The sequence below is a fragment of the Mus musculus genome, chromosome 9 (assembly GCF_000001635.26).
Source record: "Mus musculus strain C57BL/6J chromosome 9, GRCm38.p6 C57BL/6J".
NCBI lineage: Eukaryota > Metazoa > Chordata > Mammalia > Rodentia > Muridae > Mus > Mus musculus.
In genome coordinates this window covers 80,031,182-80,055,989 of record NC_000075.6, presented here as the reverse complement: position 1 = coordinate 80,055,989, position 24,808 = coordinate 80,031,182, and the positions used below count along the sequence as shown (strand labels likewise).

The window sequence follows — 24,808 nt, the reverse complement described above, 5'->3', positions numbered from 1 at the left end:
TAGCTATCTTCAGACTCTCCAGAGGAGGGTGTCAGATCTCATTATGGATGGTTGTGAGCCACCATGTGGTTGTGGGATTTGAACTCAGGACCTTCAGAAGAGTAGTCAGTGCTCCTAACCGCTGAGCCATCTCACCAGCCCCTGAAATATTTTTAAAAGCCCAAATGCAATGTCATCACTCCTACAACAAAGTGGAAGGAGGGAACCATCTCTGAAAGTTGCCCTTTGACCTTCTCTACACATTAAATACACACTAATAATAAACGATAAAGTAAAATATACATTTATTTAAAAAGTTTTTATTACCATCTTTTATCTTTTAAATTTAATAGATGCCATCCAACTATCAGCTAACTTATTAAGGAAATTTTACTTTTGGCATAAAATATAAAAGGAAAAAAGGTTGTTTTAGCTTATATGAGTGGGCAATTGATATTAAATAATGTGATGTTTTGTTTTACTTATTTTAGTTATTCCATTAGAGAAAATGTTGGGGGCTGGGGATAGAGCTCAACCGTATATAAGGTGTTTGTGTAGTCCATCTGAGGCCTGGCTCTAGTCCTAATATGTGGAACGACTGTGCTTTTCAGCCTTTCTCACCATTCCCAGCTGAGGTCCTCAATGCTTACTGTAGAATAAAACACAAGCTGAGCACTCCCTTAATTTACCAGAGTTGTCTGCCTGTACACATACCCATTCCAGTTTTAATATCCTGATTTAAAGTAGAGATGCTCACTCTCCACAGTCTATTAGATTATATCTGCTCTGTATCAGAAAGCATTACTGTTAGTTCTCACAGCATACACTTCAGAACGTTGCAGACAAGTGGCAAGCATAGCTTGTAGCCCATGTAAATTGTTGAAGCATACACGTGAAGCTGGATATGGTGTGGCAGTCCTATAATGCCAGCACTTGGGAGAGAGAGGCGGGAGAGCCACCCAGGGGTTCAAGGCCACTCCTGGTGAAGTTCTCCATAGTGAACTCCAGGCTATCCTAATAATGAAAGCCTGTCTCAAGAAGATGAAAACGAACAACCAAGATTGATAACTGTGTTCTCAAGAGACGCATGTACTGAAACCAGGATGCTATTTTATTTTAAATGTGGATCTGTATGTGTTAATCATTCTCTACTAGTGCTCCTGTGTGCTCCTCCCTGCCCAGATGTGTGGAGATGGAGTCTCATTAGTTCTTGAGATGGAATCCAGTGCTTCCTGAATGCTAGATGAACACTCTAACAACACAGATATACCTCCTTTGTTTTTATTTGTTTTTATTCTTCTGTCTGGGATGGGAGAAAATTTATATGGTTCCAGGTCTGCACATGGTGGAGGTCAGAGGACCTAGATACTGGTCATCAAGTGCCTTCTACCATTCGAGACAGGGTCTTTATTTGACCTGGAACTTTGCCAGCTAGACTAGCCTGCAGTTTGCCACCCCTAGGATTAAAGGTATGTACCATGCTTGGGTTCTTGGTTTTGTTTTGTTTTGTTTTAACATTGATTCTGGGAATCTGTGATAGTTTGAATGAGAATGCCCAATCTCCAGTTCTCCAATTAGTGGAACTGTTTGGGAAAGATTAGGAGGCATGGCGTTGCTAGGGCTGGTATTTGAGGTCTCAAAACCCAAGCAAGGCCCAGCCTGTCTGCCTGTCTGTCTGTCTGTCTGTCTGTCTCTCTCCCTCCTTCCCTCCCTCCCTCCTGTCTATCTACCACCTGTGGGGTTAGGTTGAAAAGCTCTCAGTTACTGCTTTACTGCCATGTCTGCTTCCTATCATGATAATCATAGATTAACCTAAAAGTATAAGTAAACCCCCAATTAATTGCTTTCTTTGAAAAGAGTTGTCTTGGTCATGGTATCTCTTCACCGCATAGAACAGTGACTTAGCAGGATCTGAATTCAGGTCTTTACACATGTAAGACAAGAACTTTACTAACTGACCCATGTGCTTAGTCATGCTCCCCTTTTGTTTTAGAGGCCCAGTTTCAAGTAGCCCAGGCTGCCCTCAAATTCCTGATCCTTCTGCCCTTACTCCCAGAGTGCTCAGACTACAGGCCTGCCAGTCAGGAATGGCTTTGATATTTTACATTGACATAGGTTCTCACTAAGTTGCCCGTACTGGACTTGAACTCATTTCGTCATAGCCCAAGCAGATTTTGAATTGGCAATGCTCTAGTCTCAGAATCCGGAACGTCAAGGATTGCAGGCTTAAATCAAGTGTAGCTAAAGGACTATTTCAAAAGGCCAATCAAAGAAAAGAAACCAATTAAAACAAACTAGTAGAAAGGTCAACCAGAACCCCAATATGGTGAATGAAGTCTGTAATCCTAGACCTCAGAGGTTAAAGAAGGAGGGGTTGGGAGTTTGATACAGAACCACCACGAGTTTTTTAGTTACTTATGATTGTGAGCCACCGTGTGGATGCTCAAAATGTAGGTCCTCTGCAAAAGCAACAAGTACATTTAACTGCTTGCTGAGCCATCTCTCCAGCCCCAGTCTCCTGAATTTTATATCAATACCCAATAGTTTCTTTTCACCTTTTCTTTTAAAAATAAATTTTAATTTATTTGGTGGTGCATATACATGTGGAGGTCAGAAGACAACTTGTGAGGGTTATTTCTCTTTATGCCATGGAGGTCCTAGGGATGGAACCCAGGTTGTCAGATTTGAAAGCAGCACCTTTACCTACTGAGCCATCTATCCGACTTTTTTTTTTTTTTTTTGTGACAAAGTCTCACTATGTAGGCTGGCTTCATATTTTCTGTAATCCTGCTTTAGTCTCTCTAGTGCTGGGCTGCAAGTGTGGGCCTCTGCACCTGGCTGTTTCTTTTAAAAGTTTGTGTAGTCTCCCCTCCCCCAACCTGAAACCTGCTTGCTCAGGGGTGGAGCTTCCCTCTCAATCTTTCTGCCACGCCCACTGCTGGAACCTGCCGCTTTGCTACTGGACCCCGAGATTATTTGGCAGGAATTGGGCCCCCTTCCCCTGCTTCATAACTGCGTGTGGAACAATAAACTTGAGCTTTGATCAGAATGCCTGTATTAGCTGCATTTCTTTCTCTCGCCACCTAGCCCCTCTTCTCTTCCAGGTTTCCAAAATGCCTTTCCAGGCTAGAACCCAGGCTGTGATCTGCTGGCTGGACACAACATTTGGCGAACCAATGCAGGACTGAGAAACGGCAAAGGATTTTTGGAAGAGGCACTGCTAGCAGGTTTGGAGCTCCATGGAAGAAGAAAATAATTAAAGGATAAAGGAAATTCATACCGGAGAAGGTATGGGCTAAGCTGAAACAGCGTTAAACCCGAGCGCTGGTTCACTTAGGTTCAGCAGTGAAGCTTAAGAGGAGCTGGGAACTATAACAGGCGGTAGGCCGTGGCTCTCCAAAGCTACATTTTTAGGCGTGAGAAAAGAAAGGGTTTATTAAAAGGAAATTAATAATCAGGCGGATTGCATCATGAGGGAGGAAATTGTCCCAAAAAGCAGAGAGAAATTTCAGGAGTGCCATACTTTGTTCTCTCTGGGAATTATAACAGAAGTAGTACTGTGTCCCCTTTTGTGTCTTGTCTAATGTCTGGTGCACCAATCTGTTCTCGTGTTCAATTCATGTATGTTCGTGTCCAGTCTGTATGAATGAATGTTCTATGTTTTATGTTGGATAATAAAGATGGTATAAAAAACTTTATCTGCAAAGCCGAGAGCTGCCACGTGTTTCAGCCAGGAATCAGACACATGGCAGGCGGGCCCCTGCTGGAAAAACTGTTCATTTTTAGGAAAAAAGGGCGAGTGCACAGCCTCTTAGTTTCGGGGTAAAAAAGCTGATAAATGGTTTGTGACTAATGTGTTTGACAAATGGTAAAGTGCCTTTTATTCTATGATTGTAGCTACAAAAATTAACACTCTCTGATTGATCTAAATGTAACTGCTTCATTTGGTTCCTTTTTTATTGATAATGTGCTCTGCATGTTTTCACATTGAACTCATAAGCTGTTGGTTAAGATTAATGATTGTTACATTGCTACAGATGGTTAGTGTTAAATTTGATAACTCAAGTTTAGAGTCCTTCCGACACGTGGCATAAGGCAGGCCAAGAGGCTGGGTCTCTAAAGATATTTCTAGTTTAGATAATAATTAATGTGGTTCCTATCCTAAATAGTAAAATTTAAGATAAGATTTAAAGCAATGCCTCTTTATTAAAGCATTAAAGCTTGCTTTAATAGGTATTCATAGGTATTAATTGGCAGCCAAACTTCGTAATATGATAGTAATGCTTCTAATATTGATTTTAAAGATGATAAATTGTTTTTAAACTTGGGTTTTGCTTTCCAAAAGTTATAGATATATTCTAATATTGCAACGAAAACTTAAAAATTATGGTTAAAATTGCCAGTGTTCCACTGACTGCAGCATGCAGTTTGATTGCAAATTTAAGATTTTCTACTCACCCATATTTTGTTAATTAAGATTATTACAAGAGCAATCATCTTATGAGAGCGCTAATACAGCTCACTTCATACAAAACTGTGACAGAGTTATCTAGTTAAGTTTGTCTTTGTGAATAGATTAGCCCCTCAAACAATCAGTTTGGCTATAGTTGCTGCCTGGCAGGAAACTGCAGTACGGGCAAGTTTTTTACAACACTAAAGTTGTGAAGAACGTTTTAACTGTAGGTCATCTTAAGATAGAGTATCAAAAGCTAGAGGCGTACACAGTTATATTGTTCCTCTAGAATCAGTCCTTATTACAGGAGGGCCAGGATGCTCAGATTAAAAAATATTTTACGTTTGAGTCAATACAGGGCTCTGGGCAGCCCCAGAGCGGCTTGTGGCCTTCTTGTGTTTTGCAAACAGTGCCTGAGAAAGTGTTTCCCTGTGTTCAAGAAAATTTCTTTGTAACAGTGTTGCAGATGTTTAAAATAATGCTTAAATTCAAAGAGTTTTGCTTCTGGTGAACTGGTAATCACTAGAAAATTTTGCCTCTAGGTATGGTTAATATAGCTTTACCTTATGTAAGAAAAATTTTTATTGTTTCTGCTTCTATACAAGAAGCCAAGAGTTTTAATCTTTCAGTGTATATTGTCTCCTAAGTGGAAAGTATTTTATTAACTAATGCTTCTCAAAGGAAGTTTACCTTAAATCCTTGCTCTCACCCAAAGAATTCAGAGACAATATACTTTTATTACTTAGGGTTTTAGTTTACTACAAAAGGTTTTACAAAAAATAAAGGAAGCCTTTATAATTGTTATTAATTATATTCATTGGTAATTAAATATTAGTTATGCCCAAGACAATTCTTTGGCCAGAAAAAACATTATTGTAAAGTCATTTTTCTCATCCTCCCAGCCGATCGTTGGCCCACATGGGCCCAACTAACTTCTGTGGGTCGGAGTCTTAAGACACCCAGTTTCCCCTGTTCCAGCACAAATAATCTAGTTGTGTGCTGTAGATGTTGTTTTAAAATGCTGAACAATCAAACCTTAATTTGTATATTAATAGTCAATGCCATATCTCTGAGCTCACAATTGCTTAAAATTGTTCATCCCTCAGATACTATTAATTCTCAAATTTGCAATTGCTTATGCATATTTCTAGTTAAATAAATTATGCACATGTGACTCTTAATAACTTTGCAAGCTTTCTAGTTACAACCACTCCTTAAGAAAAACGATTGAAAGTGCAATTAGTCACTGCCCCCTTACAGCCAAGTATTTAAAATATTTTGTCAACAAGTTATTAATTCAAGAGGTTAGATATTGTGAAATTTTAAAACTTTAACTTCTTAAAAGACAAAAAAGAGAGAAATTGTATCCCCGTACATACTATTTAGTGCATTCCCATGCACACTATTTAAATCATACCTTTATTTTCAAAACTTGAAATTTAAATGTCAAAAATTTAATAAATGCTTTATAGTATCTTAAAAGGATCTACTTATTGGCTTATAGATTGATCCTAAAACAGCTACCTTATTAGGAAAGGGAAAAACAGGTTCTCTCTACAGAACGCTGCAGAAGCATATTAATTCGTGTGACAAGCTGGCAGGTAAGTTGACTTAGTGTCGTGATTGAAATGACTAAAAAACTAAATTAAATTCATGTTTTAGATCCATCCTTGATTGTCATTTTTCCAGTTTAGACTAGCTTCTAGCCTTTTAACTTTATGGCAATAGTACATCAGAGACTATATTCAGACTTAGTAAAATTAGTCATTTAATAGAGTCATAATGATTTTTCTCTTTTCTTCAGTGTGACCAGTCATTCTAACTCAATCTTAGACTGTTCTAATATTCAGTCCAATGTTAGAGATTCCTATATTCTTAACTACCTAGCAAAGTTAATTCAGAGCACATCCCCCACTTCCAGAGAGTCTCTGGCCTTTTTACTACTCTAAAACCAGCCCAGAGACTGAGCTTGTGCCTTGCTAATTTGCAAATGAATAAAGTACCTAGACTTCCCCAAAAGAAGATTTGCTTTCCTACTTTCCCATTGTCTAGATCTTTTGTTTTTCAAGCAGGTTAATCAACATTCTCCAGCCGGACTAGCAGGCGTGCATCCCCCTCCCCTCCCCACGCCCCCAAGAGCACACAGGTGGCAACGACTATCTTCATTCCAAGGACATTCCAGCACGTGGCTTTCAGTCTGAGTTGAAATTTAGGTTTACCAAGAGGGATAGAAAAGTAGAAATTTCAAATATTAAAAGAGATTGCTTTTTGTTTTGATAGACAGGCTTAGTCCCTTAGCTGGCCTCTGGCTTTTCACCCTTGCTTTTACTGCAAGGCCCCCTTAGTTCCTCAGGCTATTGGAATAACAGGAATGAGGAGGATGACTTCCAGCTCCTATTTCAGCCACAAATCGTGGTGTTACTAATGACATAATTCTTGTCTAGGCCTTGCTAAATCTGAGGTTGACAATTCTCCTTTAGGAGCTGCACAGTACTCAGAACTGTGCATACTGGTTTGTGATCATATGAATACAGTATGGGTATCGCTTGGTGCAGAAAATTACTGCAGGGGGAGGTCCAGCCTGACCATTTTTGAGTTCTCTGTGAGATATACCCGGTTTGACGGAGGTTGGTATCTATTTACAGTTAAAAACCAAAAATATCTAAGGCTCTGCCTCCCCTCCCCAAAAGATACCCAGAGCCACAGGTGTGGGTTGTGATAGCAGCAGGGAGGAATCGGGTCCATGTCCACCCAAGCCAAGGTTAAAAGCCCACTCATCTACGGACGAGAAAATCATTTGATCACCTCAGTTAAGCGTTGCCTTATTAAACTTAATTAATAGGGGGGAGAGCGGTTGGAGACCGTACTGTTGGAAGGGCAAGCCCTTCACGGCCTCCCACCCTAAAAAAGCCAATTGGCCTAGTACTACGGAGCCAGTCCTTACCCCCTTCTCCCTGTTTCCCACCTGTCATCCAAAAATGCAGAGGAATATCAACTCAGTGTTATTCTTAATAAAGTGTATTTCAAATTTGTTCAGTCAAACTTAGCCAGGGTTCCAATGCCCTACTTAAAATTCAACTAGGAAGTTACCTATTCAGCACTAATTAGCATTATAAAGTCAGAGCCTACTGTTTAGGGCTTTTCTGTTAGTTGTTTACTAGGATAGAAAGGACAGTCTTATCCAGATACTGTTTACCATAAGAAAAGTTAGGGAATCCCACGGCGACAGGTTCTTTTTCTTTAGCCCTAAGAATTCAGGCAGAACTATTGAGCATAGATAAATTTTTTGCCTCAGGCCAGCCCTCTTCTTTTATTTTTATTTTTATTAACAACAGGGAGGAGATGTAGTCTCCCCTCCCCCAGCCTGAAACCTGCTTGCTCAGGGATGGAGCTTCCCTCTCAATCTTTCTGCCACGCCCACTGCTGGAACCTGCCGCTTTGCTACTGGACCCCGAGATTATTTGGCGGGAACCGGGCCCCCTTCCCCTGCTTCATAACTGCATGCGGAACAGTAAAATTGAGCTTTGATCAGAATGCCTGTCTTAGCTGCATTTCTTTCTCTCCCCGCCTAGCCCCTCTTCTCTTCCAGGTTTCCAAAATGCCTTTCCAGGCTAGAACCCAGGCTGTGATCTGCTGGCTGGACACAACAAGTTTGAAATTTTATTATTACTGTGTATGGGGTGTGTGTGTAGGTAGGTAGGGTGTGTAGGCCAAAGTGAATAAATGGTTGTTAGAGGACAGGAGTCAGTTCTCTCTTTCACCTTGCTGAGGTGAACTTTCTCTTATTTCTATTCAGAGTACTCCAGGCTAGCTGGCCTGTGAGCTCCAGAGTGATTGTCTGCCATCTCAGAGAAGAAATATGGGGTTGCAGATATATGGAACCACATTAGCTTTCCGTCCCGGTTCTGGGGATTGAATGCAGGTTGTCAGGCTTGCTTGGCAAGAACCCTTACCCATGAGTCCAGCTCACCATACCCTTTTAATTGGCATGTATTCATTGTTCATAGTGATGGCTTTCATAAGAACAATTTCTTTAAAAAAAAATATTTATTTTATGTATACAAATACACTGTTACTCTCTTCAGACACACCAGAAGAGGGCATCAGATCCCATTACAGATGGTTGTGAGCCACCATGTGGTTTCTGGGAATTGAACTCAGGACCTCTGGAAGAGAGCAGTCAGTGCTCTTAACCCCTGAGCCATCTCTCCAGCCTTCAGAAAAACATTTTCATACAAGGGTATTGATAAGTCATTTCTCCATGCAGGGTGAAATGAGCCAATGCAATCCAGATGAGATGAGATGATATGAGGTGAGATGAGGTGAGATGAGGTGAGGTGAGGTGAGGTGAGGTGAGGTGAGGTGAGGTGAGATGAGATGAGATGAGATGAGATGAGATGAGATGCAGGTTTCTTGGGAAGCATGTTCACTGGTCTCATAAGGCCAGGGGAGTCACCATGGGAAAGGAGAGCGAGGTGATGGGGAAGAGAGATAGAAAGAATGAGGAGTAGAGAGAATGAGAGAGCGGGGTGACCAAAATGTCTGGATTGTATAGGGAGGAGCCTCTGGGGGAAGAGCAGCCCAGCTACTAAATTTCAAGGTTGGGGGCAGGGTATGCAAGGTAGGAACTGAAGGATGCTGGGAGGACCTGGAAGCCAGGTCTGCTTTGGTATGTAAGATATGCACCTCAGTCCCTTGTCAGGTCAGAAACCAAACACTAGAGCCTTGTGTTTCCTAAGCACCCCTCTACCACTGAACTGTAACCTCAGCCTTTAGTGTGTCTTTTTTATTACTATTATTACTGCTGCTGCTTTTGTTGAGATGGTATTAATACGTAGCCCTGGCTGGCCCTGAACACACAGAGATCCTACTACCTCTACCTCTTGAGAATTGGGATTGAAGGTATCTTAGGGCTTGGGTGGTTTCATTACTTTTCTTTCCTTTTTTTCTTATCTATTTATTTATTTAATGTAAATGAGTGTTTTGCCTACATATATGTATGTGCACCACATGTGTCCCTGGTGCCCAAACAGCCAGAGGAAGGCATTGGACCCCTGGAATTAGAGTTAGAAGTTGTGAGCCACCATGTGGGTGCTAGAAACTGAGCCTGGATCCTGCAAGAGCAGAAAGTGCTCTTACCCACTGAGCCATCTCTCCAGACTCCTCACTGGTTTCTTAATCCTCATAAAAAGCATCAGGATTTGTGTTGGTAGATTTGAAGGAAACTAAAAAGATTATAAAGCTTAGGAGGCGTGGAAGGAAAAGGAGACCCTCACTGTAGCAACTGGTGGAGCCTCTTAACTGCCGAGTCAAGAATTCTATTAAAATTACTACAAAGGTTGCCAACATAGAGAAAATATTTTCAATTAAAAATGTTAAGATAACCCTTGGTGTGGTGGTGCACGCCTTTAATCCCAGTACTCAGGAGGCAGAGGCAGGCAGATTTCTGAGTTCGAGGCCAGCCTGGTCTACAGAGTGAGTTCCAGGACAGCCAGGGCTACACAGAGGAACCCTTTCTTGAAAAACCAAAAAAAAAAAAAAAAGATATCATTAAGCATGTATAAAACCAGAATTTGTATGAACTCAGATAGGCCCTCCTTCCTTTCTGATATTTTTGGGGAATCTCAAAAACAAGATTATTCACTTGTTTTACATGACATATATCCCACTTTGCTCCACACCTCTCACCTAGAGCATTAGAGTTCTACCATTTCTTTCTTGTATATCATTTTCTAGGTACATATGTATAATATTCTCCTACCATCAATGTTATAATCAATAAGTTTCATCACATGTTGGACAAGCATTCACTTTTTATTTCCCCTTTGGTTTTGATATCTTAAGGTCCTTGGGGTGGTTTGAATAGGTTTGGCCCTTATAGACTCATGCTTGGCCCACAGGGAATGGCACTATTAGGACAAGGTGTGGTCTTGTTCAAGTATGTGTGGCCTTGTTGGAGGAAGTGTGTCATTGTGGGAGTGGGCTTTGAGGTCTCCTATGCTTAAACTCCACCCAGTATGGAAATCCAGTCTCCTGGCTGCCTTCAGATGAAGATGTAGAACTCTTAGCTCCTTCAGCATCAAGTCTGTCTTCAGGATGCCATACTTTGTAACATGATGATAATGGATGGAATCTCTGTAAGCCAGCCCCAATTAAATGTTTGCCTTTATGAGAGTTGTCTTGGTTATGGTGTCTCTTCACGACATTAAAATCCTAAGAAGTCCTTAATATTTGATGTTTGGTTTTTATTTTTGTATTAGAATTTTCAATAGTAACAAAACTTACAGAATGAATTGCTCTCTTATATAGAAAGGCGATTTGTTAGAATGATTACAGGCTTCAAACAAGCTAATCCAATAATGGCTGCCAGTGAACAGAAAGTGCAAGAAACCAGTAGTTGCTCAGTCCATTAGGTTGAATGTCTTAGCTGGTCTTCAGTATAGGCTGGAATCCTGAAAAAGTAGGCTCTAATGGCAGTGAAGGAATAGATTTGCTAGCAAGGTGAGAGCAAGCAGGCAAAAAGCAAAAGCTTTCTTTTTCTATGTCTTAATGAAGGCTTCCAGCAGAAAGTGTGGCCTAGATTAAAGGTGTGCCTTCCTACCTCAAAGGTTCAGATTAGATGTAGATCTGCCTACTTCAAATTAAGCAAAACTCCTTCTCAGGAATGCCCTCCATCTTTGCATTTTATTTATTTCCCAGCACATTAAGCAGTAGGGTGAGATAAACATTTAAACGGGCTTGTTCTACAATTTCTATTGCTATGATAAAACATAATCAAAAAGGAAGTTGGGAAGGAAAGGATTTATTTGATTTACACTACCAGAACATAGTCCATTGTTGAGAGCCGGCCCAAGGCTCACATAAACCAGGTTTCACCTGGGAGGCAAGCCGGGGCTGAAAAGAGAGGGGAACTAGGCGGTTGAAAGAAAAATGGAGCTAAGTCAAGGTTCCTGATCAAAGCTCGAATGTTTAATAGAAAACTGTGCTTATAAAGGGGGGGGGGGAGGCCCATCCCTCACTAATCCATTCTTGGAGCCTGGAACCAGCTGCAGGTGACAACTTGCAGGATAGGATATAGTCTCCAGAATAGCTCAGTGGCCTCTCAGCAGGTAGCAGTGTCTTGAAGGAGAACAGCGGCTGAACAATAGAGTCATCTAGGCAGGAAGGCTCCACCCTAGGTAATCTCCTTAGTGGCAGCAAGGTCAAGGTCTGGATCAGCCTGCTTCAGGCTGGGGGTGTTACAGTCCATCACTAGAGGAAGTTTGGACAGTAACTTAAACAAGGCTGGAATGTGGAGGCAGGAGCTGATGCCGAGACCATGGAGGGATTTCAGCCACCAAAATGAAATTCAATCCCTTCATGGCTTCTGACAGAAGCAAGAATCGCAAATAGCATTTCAATGCACCTCCTCACATTCAGCACAAGATCATATTGTCCCCTCTTTCCAAAGAGCTGAGACAAGTAGAATGTTTGGTCTATGCACATTTGAAAGGATGATGAAGTGCAGGTTGTTCGAGGACACTACAAAGGCCAGCAGATTGGCAAAGTGGCCCAAGTGTTCAGGAAGAATTACGTCATCTACATCAAACAAGTCCAGTGAGAAAAGGCTAATGGCACAACTGTTCATGTGGACATCCACCCCAGCAAGGTGGTTATCACCAGGCTAAAGCTGGGCAAGGACTGAAAGACTCCGAAAGGAGCCCTTCACTCATGCCTCAGGACAATAGCGGACACCCAAGAACTCACGATAGACCGAGCTTGATGCAAACCACATGAGGCTTTATTCGGGGAAAGCCAGAGCTCTGGGGACAACTCATATCCCACACAGGGGTAGAGGAGTCGACCTCGAGGGGAAAGAGGACCCAGTTTTTATAGGCCCTCAGGGGGGAAAGGAGAAGGGGGGAGTAGGGGATTTCCAGATCTAAACAATGTCTATTTTAAAATGATTGATTCTCAAGAAATGGGTATGGGAGGGAAACAAGGAAAGAGTCTAATGAAGGTGCAGCACTCCGGATTGGCCCCAACTATGGTTGCTGGGGAGATTTCCCCACTCTTTCCCAGCAACCAATATCACAAACACCTGGCAGTGAGGTGCAGCAATGGGCACACACCTGGTCAGAACATTGGCAGACACACAGGTTCAAGGAGCGGCCAGAGCATTGTGCACCTCTATTTTTCTAAATCAGTGAAGCTAGTTCTACTAATGATGAAATCTATTTTGCCAATTTCAGGGCTTCTGTGACCTTTTACATTCTGTCAGGATCTTTCAGGACCACAATAAGATCCTGGAGAGGAAAGCCAAGTGCTGACAAGGAGGAAGGAGAAGGGCAAATACAAGGAAGAAACAAGATGGAGAAGATGCAGGAGTAGAGGCATTTTATACAGGACTTTTATTAAAGACTGCGAGAGAGAGAGAGAGAGAGAGAGAGAGAGAGAGAGAGAGAGAGAGAGAGAGAGAGAGAGAGAATGGTTACTGGTTTGCTTCTCATGGCTTGCTCAGCCTGTTTCTTATATAACCCAGGGATGGCACCACCCACCATGACTGGACCATCTCCCATTGGTCACTAATTGAAAAATTGCCTCAATGTAATGAGAAAAATGTAATGAGAAATACAGCTGAATCTCATGGAAAATTTTTCTCAACTGAGGTTCTTTAGTCACTGATGACTCTAGCTGTGTTAAGTTGATGCAGAAAACCAGCCAGAACACTCTCTCTCTCTCTCTCTCTCTCTCTCTCTCTCTCTCTCTCTCTCTCTCTGTGCAAAGGAGAACAATCTTAAGTGTTGTAGCAGGGGGGTGATAGGCTTTCTCTTTGGTTGACTGGTGAGCTAGCCCTAAGGATCCATTGGCTTCTCTTTCAAGCACTGGGTTTACAAGTTCACATCACCATACCCAGCTTTTTTTTTTTTTTGCTGGTGTTTGTTATTTATTATTCCATGTACTATTACTGACTCTTGGTACCAGCTGTGGGCCTAGCCCCAGGCAAAGTGGTCTACACTATCTGTGCAGTTTTCCCCATTTCTTTCTTTTTAAAAAAAATTAGATATTTTCTTTTTTTTTTTTTCCAAGTTGGGAAGGAAAGGGTTTATTCAGCTTATACTTCCACATCGCTGTTCATCACCAAGGAAGTCAGGACTGGAACTCAGGCAGGTCAGAAAGCAGGAGCTGATGCAGAGGCCATGGAGGCATGTTCCTTACCAGCTTGCTTCCCCTGGCTTGCTCAGCTTGCTCTCTTATAGAACCCAATACTACCAGCCCAGAGATGGCACCACCCACAAGGGGCCCTTCCTGCTTGATCACTAATTGAGAAAATGCCTTACAGCTGGATCTCATGGTGGCATTTCCCCAACTGAATCTCCTTTCTCTGTGATAACTCCAGCTGTGTCAAGTTAATACAAAACCAGCCAGTACACTATTCTACTTTTGTAAAATAAAGCAATAATTAACCAGACTCCACAAAAAGTGACTAAATGAAATGCATGAAATAGAAAGCTTAAAAAAAGTCTCCTAAATTATAATTTGAGTATTTAAAGAGTCAGAGGAATATTTTTGGTCACCATAACTTTTATATCAAAATATAAGTTATTATTAGTTACCTAGGGCATATATGCTTTGGAATATATATATATTCCAATATAGATTTAGACAATTTATTTATAGTTTATATTTTTAAACTGTTTAGCTTTCAAAATATGGAAAATTCTTCTGTTCCTAATAGCCCCAGTGACAAACAATATTTTAACTGGAAAAGACACTAACAAATAAGTTTAATTTCCACATTGTCCAGGAGAGAAATCACAGGTTACCCAGAAGGACAATTCCATCATTCTACTCCTCCTGGTATCATTTATTATCATAAAACAAGATGAGTTTTTTCTTTAATAATATACTAACAATTTATGAAATAACCCTTGATAATTAATAGAACTAGTATTTTCCTTGAGCATATATATTTCAGATTCATAAGTAATTTTACAACTAATGAGTTAGAAGGTAATAATAGTGCAGTAATATTTATTTATAGAAATTATATCATATGCACATTAATGTAGAGAGATAGTTATCATGCTTGTTTTATATGCTACACCTAGGATATAGTAAGGTATTTTCTTCATTTACATTTCAAATGTTATCCCGAAAGTTCCCTATACCCTCCACCCGCCCTGCTCCCCAACCCAGCCACTCCTGCTTCCTGGCCCTGGCATTCCTCTGTACTGGGGCATAGAATCTTCGCAAGACCAAGGGCCTCTCCTCCCATTGATGGCCAACTAGGCCATCCTCTGCTACATATGCAACTAGAGACACAAGCTCTGAAGGATACTGGTTAGTTCATATTGTTGTTCCTCCTATAGGGTTGCAGACCCCTTTAGCTCCTTGGGTACTTTATCTCCTTCATTGGGTACCCTGTGTTCCATCCAATAAACGACTGTGAGCATCCACTTCTTTATTTGCCAGGCACTAGCATAGCCTCACAAGAGATAGCTATATCAGGGTCCTGTCAGCAAAATCTTGCTGGCATATGCAATAGTGTCTGGGTTTGGTGGTTGTTTATGGGATGGATCCCCGAATGGGGCAGTCTCTGGATGGTCCTTCTTTCGGTCTCAGCTCCAAACTTTGTCTCTGTAACTCCTTCCATGGGTATTTTTGTTCTCCACACTAAGAAGGAGCAAAGTATCCACACTTTGGTCTTCCTTCTTCTTGAGTTTCATGTGTTTTGCAAATTGTATCTGTTAAATCCATTTGTTTCATAACTTCTGTTAGTTTCCATATGTCTCTATTTAGTTCATACCCAGCTTTTCACATGAGTTTTCAGGATCCAGTTCAGGTCCTCAAGCTTGTATAGCAAATACTTTACCAACTGAGCTTTTTCTATATCCCAGTTGCTGCCTGTCTGCCTCCCTTCCTTCCTCCCTCCTTTCCTTCCTTCCTCTATCTCTTCCATGCTAACCTCAAACTCAGTGTAGTTGAGGGTGACCTTGAATTCCTGATTCTCTTGGCTGGGATTGTAGGGATGAGCCACCATCCCTGGTTTATGCCACTGTATTAGTCACTGTTCTATTGCTGTGAACAGAAGCCTGTGACCACAGCAAGTCTTATAGAGCAAAGCATTTAACTAGACAGTTGCTTACAGTTTCAGAGGCTTGGTCCATTATCATCATGGCAGAGAGCATGGTGGCAGAGAGCCTTGTGGATGTTTCGAATAGAACCTGAACTCAAGTCCTCTGCAACAGCAGCCAGTCTTTTTAACTGCTGAGCCATTTCTCCATCCCCAGATTATAATTTTAAAATAATGTATTTGATTCATTGGCTTTTCTTCCCCCACTGCTGTTTCTTCTTATTTGTATACACTACAGAATTTTAGCATTTTATTTTATTTAAAGTTAAAGTAAGACTCACCTTAGAAAATTGAAATTATTCAACCTGTGGAAGAAAGCTTCCAGTTAACATTAAAAAAAAAAAAAGAAAGAAAGAAACTAGATTTTTAAAGCTGTCTAAAAATATCACTGGGCTTTAAAAATATTTTCCCTTTTTTCCCCCAAATGGTGCCAGCTGTGCAATTTTGCTTCCAGCCAGAATATTACTTTCAACTTCCACTGAGTGTTTTTTTCCCCTGCATTAATCAGGCTATTTTAGATGACATTTGCCATAGCCTGAGAGAAATACTGAGACATGATTACATATTGAACTGACATAAAAGTACTACACATGATTATATACGCATTGAACAAATTGGAATCATTTTGGATTTTTTTTTCTTCTTAAAAGTTTTTTTATTTAAAGTCTCTTTCTATTTTGTATTCTGTTCTGTGGTCTTTAAGAGCAAAGGGGAGGGAGTTAGCCCTCTTGTACTGTAAGATATTTGTAGCCATTGCCCTAAACACTAACTGTCTCCCTGAGAAGAACAGCCTGATGACAGCTGTGTGGAAGGAAACCCCAACACAGTGCCTCTGAATTGACCACCCATTCAGAATATCCAGGCTTCCCCCTCTGTACATGGGAGTGTCTTTACCAGCAACGAGCCATTTGCTTCTTACCAGCTTCCATTGAAATACTCATTATTTCAGCTGAATGCCTTGTTTTCTCACCCCAGTGACCCCTATCTCCTTATGTCATCTCTCAGCATTCTTCTCATTCAGGGACAGCTAGCCGCACAGATCAACTTCCCCTGGCTGGCCCTTCTTTTCCAGGCTCCCTCCCAGAAGCTGGCCTACTCAGGTACCCTAGTCTACATTCCCTCCAAAACCCCAGTATCCTGAAAGCTAGGAAGGAAGGGAAAGGAGGGAAGGATAGAAGCACTCAAGGTCTTCATTTGAATTTTTAAGAAACAATAGGCAGAGTGAACTGATCATTAAACAGGGCCAAACTCCAGCCCCAGTAGCTTAGCCTCTATAATTTGATGGCTTACACAACTGTTTTCTATTGTTCCAGTGCAGCATTTAGATATTATGTATGTTTTTTATTCTGGTTAGTGGTTTTTGCTTGAGTTCTGACTTACTGAGGCTTGATTAAAACAGGCTGTCAGGGAGACCTGGTCAACCTTGTCTGGGAATGCATTGACCTACACTCAAGCATTTGGAGTCTCTGAAATATGCTCCCTCCTACTCTCTTCCCACTCTCCTCTTTTGTGTATCCGTCTTTCTCTCTCTCTATCTCTCCCCAAATACTCCATCTCTCTATGTATAGACTTTATTTGAAGAAAAAAATTCTATACGACTGTGGTGATTTGAATGAAAATGGTCCCCATTGGTTCCTATGTTTGAATACTTGGATCCCAGTTGGTGAAAGGATTAGGTAGTATGGTCTTCGTGGAGTAGATGTGACCTTATTAGAGGAAATGTGTCCCTGAGGGTAGGCTTTGAGGTTTCAAAAGCTCATACCAGATAGACAGTCAGTCAGTCTGTCTCTCTCACCCCCCATCTCTCCCCCCTCTCTCCTTCCCCTCTCCTCTCTCCTATCACCTCTCCTCTCCTCTCCTCTCCTCTCCTCTCCTCTCCTCTCCTCTCCTCTCCTCTCCTCTCCCTTCTTCTCTGTTTCTGCAGATCAGAAGTGAGCTCTCAGACTAAAGAGATGGCTCTGCTGTTAAGAGCACTGGTTGTTCTTTCAGAGTTCTTGAATTCAATTCCCAGCAACCACATGGTGGCTGACAACCATCTGTAATGGGATCTGATGCCCTCTTCTGGTGTGTCTGAAGATAGCAACAGTGTACTTATATACATAAAATAAATAAATCTGAGAGAGAGAGAGAGAGAGAGAGAGAGAAAGAGAGAAGAGGAGGGGAGGAGAGGGGAGGGGAGGGGAGAGGAGGGGAGGGGAGGGGAGGGGAGTGAGCTGCCAGTACTGCTCAAGCACTGTGCCTGGCTATCTGCCACCTCACCATGCTCCCAGCTACACTACAATGGCCATAGACTAATACTCTGAAATTGTAAGCTGTTCCCCAGTTAAACACTGTCTTGTAAGTGTTGCTTTGATTGTGGTGTCTCCTCACAGCAATAGAACAGTAATTAAGACAATGTCCAAATGTATTTGCTAGTTTTTTCTTACTGTGATAAAATATCATGACCAAGAACGACTGGTGAAGAGAGTGGGATTTTGGCCTGTGATTCCACAGGAAGAGCTCATGGTGGCAAGGGAGGCAAGGCAGCACACTGTGGACTAGGAGATTGAAGCTGAGATCCTTTCTTCAATGGCAAGCAACAGAGCAGAGCATGAAGCAGAAGTGGGGCGAGGTTATGCACTCTCAGAGTGTGTGCTCCTCCCCCCACGATATACTTCCTTCAGCAAGCCTCCATCTCTTAAAGGTTCCACAATCTCCACAAGCAGTACCACAAGCTACAGAGCTTTCAAAGTATGAGCCCACAAGTGGACTTTGCTTATTCAAACTATCACACTAAATATACGGAAGATTCTGTTACATCCAAGGAGATGAGAGCTCGTTTGGAGGTTCTACTGGGGATACACAGCTACTTGTGTACGATTGACTGAGACCTTCATCTCTGTGGGCTCTTCATCCTCTTTGGCCAAGAGCGTGTGAGGGAGGAACGGGTCACTGCTTATTGAGTTAGAACATCTAAACAAACCCCGGTGATCAATGAGGTGACAGATATTGCAGCCAGGCCCCCCTTGCATCCTCCTCCAGGAAGATGAGCAAAGAGTGTGACTATTTCAAGGCAGCGGGAACAACCTTAGATGTATTATAAAAGGGGGAAGAAGGCTGGTGCTCTGTTGGGGCCGGCCTGCGGCTTTCATGTCTGGGTTCGAGCCTGGGAGGCAAACTGGAGCTGAAAGAAAAGAGGGAACCTAGGCAGGTTGAGAAATAATGGAACCAAGACATGCTAGTCTGTTCAAAGTTCAAATGTTTAATGGCGGATGCACTTTATAAAGGAAGGGGGAGGCCCATTCCCACCAATTCATCCTTGGAGCCCAACTGCAGGTGACCACCTGCAGGGTGTAGTGTCCAGAATAGCTAGGCGGCTTCCCAGCAGGTAGCAAGGACAGTGGCTGAACAATAGAGTGATCAAGGGAGGCAGGCTCCACCCTAGGTAATCTCCTTAGTGGCAGCAAAGTCAAGGTCTGGTTCAGCCAGCTTCAGGCTGTGTGGAGGTCACAGTGCTCACACCTGTCACTGCACCAGGCCAAGTAAAAAAACCTACAAAGACAGAGTCATTCTGTTCTCAGCTCTGACAGCTGGCTCCCTGAAGCGTATTTCTGGAAGTGCTGGGCAGTCCCTGGTCTGTGCATTTTGTTGTTAGGCCTGGAAAAAGTTGAGGAAAACAAAGATTTTCCATTCACAAACAGGTGAAAGGTGTCAACTACAAGATGAAGAAAAAGGAGATGTGACATTCAAAGCTCCCTGAAGCAGATGTATTACACATTGGTTATCGTACTTATAGAGCCGCTGGGCTGACCCTGCTCCCAGCTTTGGCAGCCAAGCAGCTGAAAAGAAACAGACCCACTGAATGCCTCACCACACAGATCAACACTCGAGGGAAGAACTATTCGATGTTATTTTCCTAACTGAGCCTTCACTTAGGAAAGAGTTTAAAGCTTGGCTTGTGTATCAGTAACAAGAGCAAATCCTCTGAGCCAACTATGTTCATATTGTTAAACATTTTTGAAGATTTAATACAAAATTTTACAAGTGTATGTGTGTGTGTGTTTGTGTGTGTGAGAACAGAGAGAGAGAGAGAGAGAGAGAGAGAGAGAGAGAGAGAGAGAGAGAGAGAGAACAACATGGGTATAGTTGTCCCCAGAGGACAGAAAAGACTATCAAATCCCTTAGAGTTGTTGTTGCATGTAATTGTGAGTCACCTGATTTGGGTGCTTGGAACTGAACTCAAGTCCTCTTAACCTCTCAGCTGTCTCTCCACCCCTCAGAATAATCACTTTTAAAGACTGTGTGTGTGTGTGTGTGTGTGTGTGTGTGTGTGTGTGTGTGTGATGGTTGCTACCACTTCATGAAGCACTTCCATTTGCCCACGAGGTTGTAAACGCTCAGAAGGGAAGTACAACCTAAGATTAAAACATTGATGATATAAGACAAACAGCAACAAAACTAAACTAGATTTTAAAAGTACAGTTGACCTAGGCCATGAAGGCTTCTCCATTACTTTAGCCCTGAGTATTGGCATGTCAAGTAGAGTAATTAGTCTCCCCATCTGTGATCAGGTTAGACTCCCATGCTTTTCCTACTGTAAATGAAATACTATTTGTATATTCCTGATAATCCTCCTTTGCTTTAAAAGGTCAACATAAGACTGGGACTATGCCAAATACATTTCAACATGTTTGAAATTGGATCTTTAGACCTTCATAGTAAAAATGGACTGTGCCTATTATAACCTTAGTAGTCATGCTGTTAATCTCAGGACATTGTGTGCTCAACTGCTGTCTTAATTTTATCTGATCTCATTTACAGTTGGTCGAGGCTCGGATGATCCTCTAACGTCCCAACTCCATCTACCTTGGTTGGATTGATCATCTGAAACCTTTCTGTGCCAGGTTTCAGGCAGAAGCAGCTGGCATGATTTGCCATCCATTTGCAAAATAATTTTAGGGTATCAACTCCTAAGGGAAAATTGTTAGGTAGCCACACAGATATTAGTAGGCTCGGAGGCCATTAAGGAATGATCCTTGTGGGAAGCCGCCCCCACATTCGCCGTTACAAGATGGCACTGACAGCTGTGTTCTAAGTGGTAAACAAATAATCTGCGCATGTGCCAAGGGTAGTTCTCCACCCCATGTGCTCTGCCTTCCCCGTGACTACAACTCGGCCATGGGCTGCAGCCAATCAGGGAGTGATACGTCCTAGGCGAAGGATAACTCTCCTTAAGAGGGACGGGGTTTCGCTTTCGTTTTGGGGCTTGGGGCTTGCACTCTTGCTCCTGAAGATGTAAGCAATAAAGTTTTGCCGCAGAAGATTCCGGTTTGCTGCGTTCTTCCTGGCCGGTCTCGCGAACGCGTGTAAGAGTTGGTGCCGGAAACCCGGGAAGAAAGAACCCGGGACGAAAAAACCCGGGACAAGAAAACTCGGGACGGGAGTTAACCATCACCGGCGCAAGGAAGATTCCTCATTCCGGAACCAGAACTGCGGGTCACGGTCATAAAGGTTCCCGTAAAACAGACTGTTGAGAAGGATCCAGCGTGGATTCAGAACTCTTCAGCTGGGGAATGGTGGTAATGAAGTGTTCCCACAAAACAGACTGTTGAGAAGGATTCAACTGCATGAATTCAGAACTCTTCAGCTGGGGAACAGGGGTACCAGTGAGTACAGCTTTACAAGGTAAGTCTGGTCTTGAACTTTCTAACGAAATTCAAGACAGTCTATCAGAAGTAAAGTGGGAAATAGCTTTACAAGGTAAGCCTGGCCTTGAACTTTCTAACGAAATTCAAGACAGTCTATCAGAAGTAAAGTGGGAAATAGCTTTACAAGGTATGTTTGACCTTGAACTTTTTCTAGTGTTAGGAGCCCTTTTGTTCCTTTTCACATGTTATCAAGTGGTTAAGGCAGGGCTGAAAATTCTGGATGAAATTCAGGGCAGTCTATCAGAAGTAAAGCGGGGAGAGAGAGTAGGAGCAAAGAGGAAATATGGTACACAAACTAAGTATACAGGCCTTTCCAAGGGTCTTGAACCCGAGGAAAAGTTAAGGTCAGGTAAGAATACCTGGGGAGAGATTGGAAGGAAGGAGAAGGAAAAAGAAAAGAAAAAAGATCAATTAGCGGAGGTTTCTAGGAGAAGGAGCCTATACTCATTACTAGATGAGCTCAAGGAGCCAGTTCTTAGTAGTTCTGAATCAGATGAAATGGCTATTAGGGCCTGGAAGGCGCTCTCCCGAGCAGGTGAAGCCACTGGACAACTAACAAAGATCGTCCAGGGACCTCAGGAGTCCTTCTCAGATTTTGTGGCCAGAATGACAGAGGCAGCAGAGCGTATTTTTGCAGATTCAGAGCAAGCCGCACCTCTGGTAGAACAGCTCATTTATGAGCAAGCCACACAGGAATGCAGAGCGGCCATAGCCCCAAGAAAGAACAAAGGCTTACAAGACTGGCTCAGGGTTTGTTGGGAGCTCGGGGGACCTCTCACCAATGTAGGCTTAGCGGCCGCCATCCTCCGATCCCAAAAATGCTCCATGGGCAGAAATTAATCAACGCATAGATCTTGTCCAGGAACAACTAGATGTATTATGGCAAATAGCTCAGCTGGGATGTGAACAAAAGTTTCCGGGATTGTGTGTTACTTCCATTCAGTATGAGAAATTTACTAGGGCAGCTAATTTGTCAAAAAGTCTTTCTCAGTATATGTTACAGAATTGGATGGCTGAATTTGAACAGACCCTTCGGGAATTGAGACTTGCCATCATTCAGATCAACTCCACGCGCTTGGACCTGTCCCTGACCAAAGGATTACCCAATTGGATCTCCTCAGCATTTTCCTTCTTTAAAGAATGGGTATGGGTGGGATTATTTGGAGATATACTTTGCTGTGGATTAGTGTTGCTTCTTTGGTTGGTCTGTAAGCTTAAGGCCCAAACTAGGAGAGACAAGGTGGTTATTGCCCAGGCGCTTGCAGCACTAGAACATGGTGCTTCCCCTGATATATGGTTATCTATGCTTAGGCAATAGGTCGCTGGCCATTCAGCTCTTGCACCCCACGAGGCTAGTCTCATTGCACGGGATAGAGTGAGTGTGCTTCAGCAGCCCGAGAGAGTTGCACGGCTAAGCACTGCAGTAGAAGGGCTCTGTGGCATATATGAGCCTATTCTAGGGAGACATGTCATTTTTCAAGAAGGTTGAGTGTTCAAGTGTCCTTCCTCCAGGAAAAACAACACGGGACCAGACCAGGACCCCTCTAGGTGATGAGCCTGGAAGGAGGTTATGTGTACGGCTCCTTTACCTGCACACTGGGGATTTGACCTCTATCTCCACTCTCATTAATATGGGTGGCCTATTGCTTTTATTAATAGAAAAGGGGGAACTGTGGGAAGCCGCCCCCACATTCGCCGTTACAAGATGGCGCTGACAGCTGTGTTCTAAGTGGTAAACAAATAATCTGCGCATGTGCCAAGGGTAGTTCTCCACCCCATGTGCTCTGCCTTCCCCGTGACTACAACTCGGCCATGGGCTGCAGCCAATCAGGGAGTGATACGTCCTAGGCGAAGGATAACTCTCCTTAAGAGGGACGGGGTTTCGCTTTCGTTTTGGGGCTTGGGGCTTGCACTCTTGCTCCTGAAGATGTAAGCAATAAAGTTTTGCCGCAGAAGATTCCGGTTTGCTGCGTTCTTCCTGGCCGGTCTCGCGAACGCGTGTAAGAGATCCTTCTCTTGTGAATTCTGCATGTTTTCCCTGGCCCTCTCTCTGGGCCTTCTCACTCATTCTCTGAGGTCCCCCTGCTTTCTGCCACATGACTGCTTGATTGCCATGTAGCTGTTGGCTGACTTCCTCTACTGAACCTATATATGGACTTGGACCCTAACTTAAGTACTTAAATGGCTCAACTTTTAAGCCTTATCTTTTTTACTGCCTAGTCAGCCTTGTTTCCCAGAGACTAACCTTTTTTTTTTTTTTCCAGGACACTGCCAAAAGACATATTGTAGTATTCTCAAAAATTTCTACCCGAAACTGCCTCCTGATGACGCTACCATGGTCCAGTAGGAAAGTGCTGTGAGAGGGATATCCACGTCTCCTTCACCAAATAGAATTAAAAGTCAGGGATAGAATTAAAAGTTCCTTTATTTTGTTTGAACCATGACAGAATTAATAACTCTTAGAAAAGTCTCTTACCCCAAGGAATAACCTGCTGCATTGTCCCTCCTGAACTCCAAACCAGAAACCTTTGATCATATTAAACTTGGGATTTACTTCATATCACATTTGGAATTTATTTCAAATAATACAATGTAGCTTAAGATAATTTCCCAGCTCCAGCATGATGTCACTGACCTTTAATCTTAGCACCTGGGAGAGGGAGAGAGAGAGAGAGAGAGAGAGAGAGAGAGAGAGAGAGAGAGAGAGAGAGAGAGAGGCAGATCTTAGTGTTATGCCAGCCTGGCCTGCATAGCAAGTAATAGGCTAACCATGACTGCATAGTGAGACCCTATTGTTTTAAAAAAAGGAAGAAAGCTAATTTTCCATTGGATACCATATTTCATTACATTTAATTAAATGCCTTTTTAGACTATATAGTTTGAAGCCAGCCGGGGCAATATAAGGCTCTGTTGAAAGAAAGAAATAAGAAAGGTAGAAAACAGGAAAGCAAGGGAGGGAGGGAGGGAGGGAGAGAGGTGGAAAAGTCTATAATCTCTACAATGGGACAAAATTATCAGAAAACATATGTTCTACTTAATTGATGTTGAATGTAAAATTGAATTGAATCTAAAATTGTATTTAACAATAAAATAAAATTATTTTGAAAATCTAAATCATAGTGGTTGGAAAGATGTCTCAGAAGTTAAGAACACTTACTGATCTTGAAGAGGACCCAGGCTCAGTTCCCAGCACCCACACAGCATCTAAGAACCACCTGTAACCCTAGTGTCAGGGGATGATGCCTTGCTCTGCCTTTCTCAGTCACTGTCCTTACGTGGAACACAGACACACATGCCAGCAGGAGACTCAAGCATATGGAATAAGAATAAATAAGTCTTTTTAAATAACTAAATCACCAATATATGAAAGAAAGTAAAAACTTGAGACCTGTGATTCATGTAATTTATGTCAAGTAGCCCAAAGAGTTGTTTGTGAGCTTTGAAACCTGGGGCTGAGAACATAGCAGAACAGGCCAGGACATGCCCTGGCAGGCCCGCCATTAAGACATTCCTGAGGCTACTTGGCCATAAAGGTAAAGAGAGATAAAGAGAATGACATGCCGGACTGGCCTG

The 24,808-nt window shown here is 42.5% G+C and overlaps 1 pseudogene; it reads left to right on the top strand.

Annotated features, from left to right (window-relative positions):
* The first annotated feature begins 11,773 nt into the window (after window positions 1–11,773).
* Gm46146 lies at window positions 11,774–12,802 on the top strand (annotated as a pseudogene).
* The last annotated feature ends 12,006 nt before the right edge of the window (window positions 12,803–24,808 follow it).